General features: G+C 34.9%; 1 long non-coding RNA gene across 1 annotated transcript; it reads right to left on the bottom strand.

Annotated features, from left to right (window-relative positions):
* Positions 1-648: 648 nt before the first annotated feature.
* On the bottom strand, positions 649-7792 carry LOC125695026 (uncharacterized). The gene is made up of 4 exons (XR_007377779.1): positions 7755-7792; positions 5479-5601; positions 1695-1894; positions 649-1223 (listed from the first exon to the last, which is right to left on the bottom strand). It is a non-coding gene; the product is annotated as an uncharacterized LOC125695026 (long non-coding RNA).
* Positions 7793-8141: the final 349 nt, after the last annotated feature.

The raw sequence follows: 8141 nt of genomic DNA, 5'->3' as shown, positions 1-8141 counted from the left end.
TTTGGGTTTCAGTATTCCACATCAAAACATCATGTATTGTACGGGGCATTAAAGTGTCACTGCCCCAATCCCAGGTACCTATCCCTGCACATTACAGCAGTCACGGGATCTGGCCCTTCCGGGTGGGGGGGGGCGCTCTCTTGCTGCCTTGCAGTGGGTGCTGGAGGGTGCTTTCCTAGCCGTTCCAAGCTTTTCAGGTTTGACTCGGTCCCAGGAACTCTCTCTCTCTCATCTTGTCTGATTTATTAATCTCAATTTCAATTAAATTGTATATATTGTGTTATCTTGTATTCCAATATTATAGTAAAATAAGTTTTCCTCCATAGATTGTTGCCGCTGTTCTTTTCCTCCCTTCCTTCCTTCCCATTTTTGTGGGACTGGGGTGGGGGGGGAGGGCAGAGGCCTGTCGCCCTTGTCACGGACATAGATTGATCTGGTCAACTCTGTGACACATGATAACAAGGACCCTCCAAGGGGGGGCTATCCCAGTTGTCCTCATAATAGTTTGGGATACTAAGAACTGAAATTAGAAAATGATACGGGCTGTATAAAACTGCTAAGGAACCACAGAGATAACTTCATCTATAAGTTTATTTAAAGAAATGATAAACACATTGAGATTAATCCATTGTAAAGTCAAACATGCTAACCCAACAGTCTTAAAATCAAGTTATAAATTGTTATACATTGAAGTCCAAACCTTTAATCAGCCTCAGTTTTTTGATGTATGTATTCAAATCTATATCTCTTTTATATCAACCATATACATTTGAAATAACATTTTTTTTTATTTTTTTTTTTCTCTTCATGGTAATTTCCAAAAATTGGAGTTGTATCCATTGCTTTCACAGAGTCCACATAAAAATATGTTGGGGGAAAAAAAAGAGAACAAGAAAGCATGCATATCCTTTCAAAATATTCAAGATGATTGCTACTGGCCAGTTGATTCTCTTATTGCTGTGTTCTTCAGCAGGGTGTAAGAAAATAGTCTGTCAGAAACTCCAGCATTCAGATGTGTGTAGTCCTCATCCCAGATGTAGGGCTCATGTGACCCATGGTCCACTTACTCCTCTCCCACCTTGCAGTTGTTTGCACTTGTTTTGAGGTGGGAAGCTGCTGGCATCCTGTCACCAGCTCAGCTCCTGCAGGCTCTTGACAAGTCCCTATAAAGAATTGATAGTCTTTTGGTAGTACATCTCTGCTACTCCTCTGTAATAGGTTTACTAGAAGTGAAGCAAAATGGAAAGATACATGAGATTTCTGAGGAAAACGGTGATTCTTATTTTAGCAGAGGATTATAAATATTTGTATTAGATCTGGGTTCTCTATTATGTTGTGAATCCTGAGGAAGAAGTTTTTACAGGAGTTTATTAGGAATGAGAGCTATCCTTCTGTAAATCGAATATGTAGCATTTATATATACATATATATTAATGTATATATACAGACATATAATAGTAGATAAATCGAAATGAAAGAAAAACATATATATACATATACGTGAGTGCTTTTGTGATTCCCAGTAATCAGTAATCTGCTTACTAGAAAATAAAAAGTTCAAGGGGCACACACAGCCTAGGACACAGCTGAAAAGCTCTTGTGTACCTAAATCAGAGGAAATCATTCGTGAGATATGCACCAAAACAGGTGTCAGCAGCAGAGGTGACATCCATGCATAGCAGTCCAAAACATACCTTGTCTTTAACTGTGATGTCTCCTCTGAAGAAATGCAGTGCTCACATACACTCTTTGGTCTCCATAAACAATCCAGCAAGCATCAGTGAATGCCAATAAGTGCAATTTTTTTCCACATGAAGAAATTCAATGACACAACTTTGCTTCACCGCATTTCCATGTCAGGTACCATTTTGTCAGACTGGCCTTCTGCTGCCATCTATCATGCAGGGACAAAGTGTAATGAAATACTGGTGGAAAGGTTCAACCTACTGCCATGCAATCAGCATCCCCCTCTAATATCATAGTCCAATGTAATCGAATAGGAGACATTACTTTTGGAGCAGCCCTCATACGTTAGATAACATTTCCTCTCCTCTTCTAGAGTAGATTTTTAGTAAAGGACGAGTGCCTCAGGAATATATACACAGCATTTTGTTTTGTTTTGACAACGGAAATGAGAAAAATCATAGAAAATATTTCCAAAGTTTATTTCTGAAGACCCCTTGAAGAACAGTTTATTTGAAGGTCTGTATGAATGTTTACAATATGAAGTAGAGAGTTGGTTCTGAAAATCCTTTAGTTCAGGTCATTTTGCAGTTCCTTTTCTGAAGACTGCCCTATCTATTTTTTATTATTCACTGAGTTTGTTCTGCTTATTTAACTGGGAAGAAATTATTAAAAGACAGAGAATTCATTCACTTCAGAAAAGCTCTTTTATCCATGCCTTACTGAACTATGAACTTACTGAGCTATACTGAAACTTACAGAAGTCTAAATGCCCTCATTGTAAGTTGGACATAAATACTGTCTATACATGGTGGCTCCTGAATAATATACTTTCTTGGAAAGGTTCAAAGACATACTGTGTTTTAAACTGTAGTAATACCAGTGTTGCTTGAGTTACAAACATCTGCTCAGAACTTTTCTGTAGTCAGCAGTGCTTGTTTTACAAGCAAAAATCTAAAGAAAATGTCGAACTATAACCATTACATCAGTTAAAGACTTTTCACACCTCTGTAAGTTACAAGTTTATACCTGCTTTCACAAATCAATAAACTTTAAATGAATGCCTGCCACAGTTTTGAGCACAGAAGCATTGCTGAAGTTCTTTTACTGAGAGGTTGAAAAAAAATTTGTGTCCATGGCTGGGTCTCTTAATTGTGTACGTAAAAAAATATTTTTTCATCCTTTTGGGGAATATTCCTTCTCACTATGAAAGTTATATCACGAGTTATCTGCTAGTTGGTGACAAAAGATATTAAACGTTATGGCATAAGCAGAAAAATGTTATTTCCAAAACATCTGTAGAGAAAAGTCTTATGACTCCTGTGGCGTTTAAACCTGTACGATGAATCCAGAAGTTTTTACCCACTATATATCTTTGATTAGTCAGGTAGAACTACAGCATTTTGGGGGCGGAGACTTTCTACCAGTACTTCTATAAGGACAGAAATACGCGTGAGTCATGTCATGAGCTTATTGACACAAGGAATCATAAAGGGATTTTGTCCAAGTTAAGGAATACTCTCATTCTTGATGCAGTAATATCCCTTTCTCAGAAATGGAATGTGAATTGGGAGTTTTGAAGTATATTAAATAGCACTAAAAGGGAGATGCATATGTCCACTTTTATTTATTGACTACTCGGTCTTCTTCAGAGTCATTTTTGAGCACTGCCACAATACTAGAGTATATGTCATGGATGGTTTTTGCTTTCTTCTTCACATGACTTAAAATGTTACTTGTCTCTACTTTTTTTCCATTATGTAATAGAATCGAATGCAGATTTTATTTCTTTAAATGATTATAGAGGTAGATATGTCAGAAGAAGAATATTTTACTCTTCTTATTGAATTGTAATGTCTGTGATTTTAAAATTATCTTTATTATTAGGAAGCTAGTAAGTGCTGCCATTCATCATCTTAGGAATTGATATGATCCTTTTATAGCATAAAAATTTTGAAAGTTTGTTCTGACTCTGTATACAGTAAAATCATGTTTAGCTAAACTGTCCCCTTTGGAAGTAAACAGAATTGATTGAACACTGGTTTAAACCTGGAATGGCCCAAGACTCATTTCACCATAGGTGCTGAGCAGTAACAATAGAGCTATGCCAGTCCTTAATAACAGTGAATTCCTATTTTATGTGTATGCAGCTCTGTTAAAACAGACTTAAAATTCAAAAATGAAAGCATAGTAAAATGTAAATTTGTCTTTATTGGAAGTATGTGTACGCTGTTCTTTGCAAACCAAAAGACTAGATTAAATAAGACTTGACTAGATTAAGTAAGAATCTTTTTAGGCTGTTATATGTCAACTGATCAGTATTTGGGAAAGACAATAGTTAAGTGCCATTGAAGAGAGAAATTGGACAAGCAGAGTACGCGACAAATAGTGCACTAAAGTAAATGTCACCTCCTAATTTCTATCAGAACAAGACAGATGTTATGGTCATTCTAAGGTATCAAACATGGAAGAAACCTATTTCTCAAAGCCTTTCATTACTTGTTCTGAAGACTCACTGCAGATTGTATGTGATATTAGATTATTTCTAGTTCCTGCTTACTTTCTTTTGTGTATTTTTCATCATAAGTTGTTATATTGTATTTCAGGTGCAAAAATGGGACTATCGTGCTATTCTAAAGTTCTTACTAGGAGCAATATATTTTATATTAGTGTTGTTTTTTGCTTATTTGTTTCTGTCTCCAAAAACTTTTTCTGGATGCCAGCCATACATTTGTTCTATTCATTTCTGAGTGAAAAGGTTTATTTGTTAACACCCTGATATTTACTTTACAAAACAGATTGCCTTACATGGTTATTTTATCATAATCTTTAGTGGCTAAGTGGAGAAGAATAATGATTTCTTAGCTGTGAAGTAAACACTCTAGCTTATGCAGTATGTTTTGTGGACAGTTTATGAAAAGAAGTTCATAGAGAAGGTCAAATTCAAGGATACATTTCCAGGAATGGACATCAAATTTCTCTTTATAATAGTTCTTTACAATTGAATTCTCTGCAAGTACTAAAGACAGAAAACAGACAGACAGACTACGTGGGAAGATCTATCCTTTGAGGCAACATTGTCAAGGGGCTTTGTGAAAATACATATTTTTTATTTATAATTGTAAATATTTGGACTAGAAACACGAAGAGAACATATTTTTGGATTTCATCCACACATATTAATCAAATGATAGCTTGTACACATTCCTTTATTTGAAAATCAACATTAACACCCACTGTAAAGGATTTTTTTTTTATAAATAAAAATAAAAATGTTTAGAGGTCTGACTAAATAAAGGAGAATGAATCTGAGCTCTATATTCAGGCTGCTATGCATTTTGTTTGTATTAGAAGTTCACACTGTTAAATGAATTGGATCTCATATCATATTTGATGTATTTAATATTTCTTTGCATAGGGACTGAGACTTTTGTCTTAGTGAGACATATATATATAAATATATACATGCATAGTGAATGTCGAATGCACAATTAAAGAGTTGCTATGGGCCCACAGACCACTGTCACTTATGTATAAGCTGTTGCAATTGCTCCCTCTCTCCCTCTCTCTCTCTCCAATTAACAGTATTAACTTCTGCACCCCCAGGGGGAAAAAGAACTTATTTTGTGTTGTGCTTTTTTTCCCAGTAAGTGTTCCCACTAGGTGTTTTAGGATAGGCAAAGACTAGCACATGCCTGAAGAAGAGTGCATATCTCAGTATCTCCTGAAGTTTCTACAGAAGTCAAAAGTATTATTTTAATAATGCTTTAATAATATATTTTCTGAAAGATTCACCTCAAGAAAAGTTCTATCCAGCACACTGAGGAGATATTAACCTTCTGTTGTGATTTAAACCTGCAGCAGCTCAGCAGCACTCAGCCGTTCACTCACTCTCCCAGAAGTGGGGTGAGGGGAAAACTAGAAACAAAAGAGAATTCATGAGATGCAATAAAAACTGTTTACTAAGATAGTGAAGGAAAATGGAAACATAAATATGATGACCAGATTGTAAATATCAACAAGTTTATATTTGTTTAATTTAAAAAAAAAATTCTCATGAAAAGTTCATTATGGTCTTCTATATCTACCATATAGAGCTTGAGAAAGAAAAATTTTTACTTTGGAAATTTTGCTGGCCCTCAATTCATTTAATTAAAATCAGAACTTTCATGTTTCTTTTTCCCTTACTAGCTAATACTCAGGTTCACAAAATAAACACTACTCTGTGGATGTAATTTCCATAAAACTATGAGTGCTGGTTAGCTGTATATTCAGAACAAAAAATTTACCTTTTTTGTCATAGTCCTTACTGTAACTGAGTGATAAGTGCATGTAAAGTTTTCTCTGTTTACCTGGTACTGTAACAATTTCTTCATTTGCAATTGGTGAATATATTCATTAACATACAGTGTTTATCTTTCAGGTACTCATCCTTGAGTGCTACCAGTTGAATTCCTGTTGCATAGAGCTATAATCCACACTGCATGTTTGAAGTTCTGGTATGACTTTACTTTTTAAAATTATACCAAATTAAAAGGTTGATGTTTGGGGATAACCAATAGCTTCCACAATGTTATTTTGCCACTCTTTGCAATAATAATTAATAAAAGCTGAAAAATATAGATCCTTCCACTTTTACTGAAGTCTAACAGTCTAAATGACTAGAAGTCTAAATTCCTGAAGTATACAGGATACGTTGCAGGGACCTACATTATAAGTAAAATTATAAACATATAATGCAATGCTTACATATATTCTAGCTTTTAGAGTTTCCTAATCTTTTAGAGCATCCTATTCTTTTTAAAGTTTCCTTTTGTTTTTGAAGTGATACTCTAAGTTATTCTTAGATTAAAAATATAACAAAAATGGTTAAAAAGGTCAATACATTTAATTCTAGGCATATCTCATTCTAATGAAGGCTCCTCTTCACAACATAATTGTTTTTAAACAGGGATTAAGCTTTTAAAGTATAAAAAGAAGGGTTATGGACAGTAAGGGGAAAAGTGGGGAAGAAAATGGTTTTTAATGATAAAAATGTTTGTACTATATTCGACAGCATATATTAGTGATTTATTGATTAAGAGTCGGTTAAACAAATACTGCAATTATAACTGAGGATTTCAACCTCCATTCCAGCAAAAGAGTATTTATGCAAGACATCTACCTATCTTATTTTCTGATTAATATTTATGGCTTGAGTAGAAGGTAAATATAAAAATGTGAAGTAAAGAACAAATTCATATGGTTTTACTTGTAATTGAGAAATAGGCCCAAAATCCTTTTTCATTCCCAGATAGTCTCTATTACAAAATCACAAAAACACCAAGTTTGGAAAAGACCTACAAGATCATCCAGTCCAACCATCCACCTATCACAATAGTTCTCACTAAACCATATCCCTCAACACAAAATCCAAATGTTCCTTGAACACCTCCAGGGGCGGTGACTGCACCACCTCCCTGGGCAGCCCATTCCAGTGCCTGACCACTCTTTCAGGAAAATAGTATTTCCTAACATAAGTATTTCCTAACATTTGCTGAGAAGTCAGCAAAGAGATTTGGATATGTATGTCTGTGCATGTACACATGGAACCATATTTATATATAGTCACTGTACAACTTTGTTCAGTTATTGTATTTAAATTCCTTAACATAATAAATATACATAAGCAATGTCTATGATCTAATTCAGTATTCAGAAATATTTAATAAAAGTAGGGAATCTTCACTTTCACATTACTTGCTTAACTAACATCTCTGTTTCACCTCATTGTATCTGTTGTATCATTTTATTTACTTAGCCCATGGGTAAATCTTCACATCTAATTTTAAAGTGGTGATGGAGATGCTATGTAAAGATTAAATCACCACTTGTTCAGGTAGACAGTTTAGGGGTTGTACCTTTGTGTAGATGCTTTGTACAGTATGTTGATGTGTGTGGTGGTCTGAGAGGACCTTTGTGGTTGTTTTTTTTTCTATAATGTATAATCAAGATGTTATAATCTCAATATAATCAAGAGAATTAAGCAAAGTAAACAACGATCACAAAAGAGAATAAGTAGAAGAGCTTACCCTTCGGCTGAGCTCACCAGAAGACACCAAGAGAGGAGATCTCCAGAAGAGATCCTTCCCTTCTGGTAGCCAGCTCTTAAATAGGTCTAGGAGAATTGCCTTCACCTGTGCTCCTCTGGCTGACTCATGGCTCGCCTCAGGTGATCAATCAGAGGTTCAGGCCGTGACTCAGCAGTTCCCATACAATAACCAGCTGAGAAAGACCTTGCCAAGAGCATTTTGGTGACATTATTTATTTATTGTTTCCTAAGTATATTATAATATAAGAAGCTATATACGTAGATTGTTCCAAATGTAATTCCTCCCACTTATTTTCTTGAAGAACCACAACAGCTCAGTTTGATACAGAAAATTATCAGCTACAAAGAATTATTTTTCAACACAGTC

This window comes from Lagopus muta, chromosome 6 (assembly GCF_023343835.1).
Source record: "Lagopus muta isolate bLagMut1 chromosome 6, bLagMut1 primary, whole genome shotgun sequence".
In the NCBI taxonomy this organism is placed as follows: Eukaryota; Metazoa; Chordata; class Aves; order Galliformes; family Phasianidae; genus Lagopus; species Lagopus muta.
This window is presented reverse-complemented; position numbering and strand designations above follow the sequence as displayed.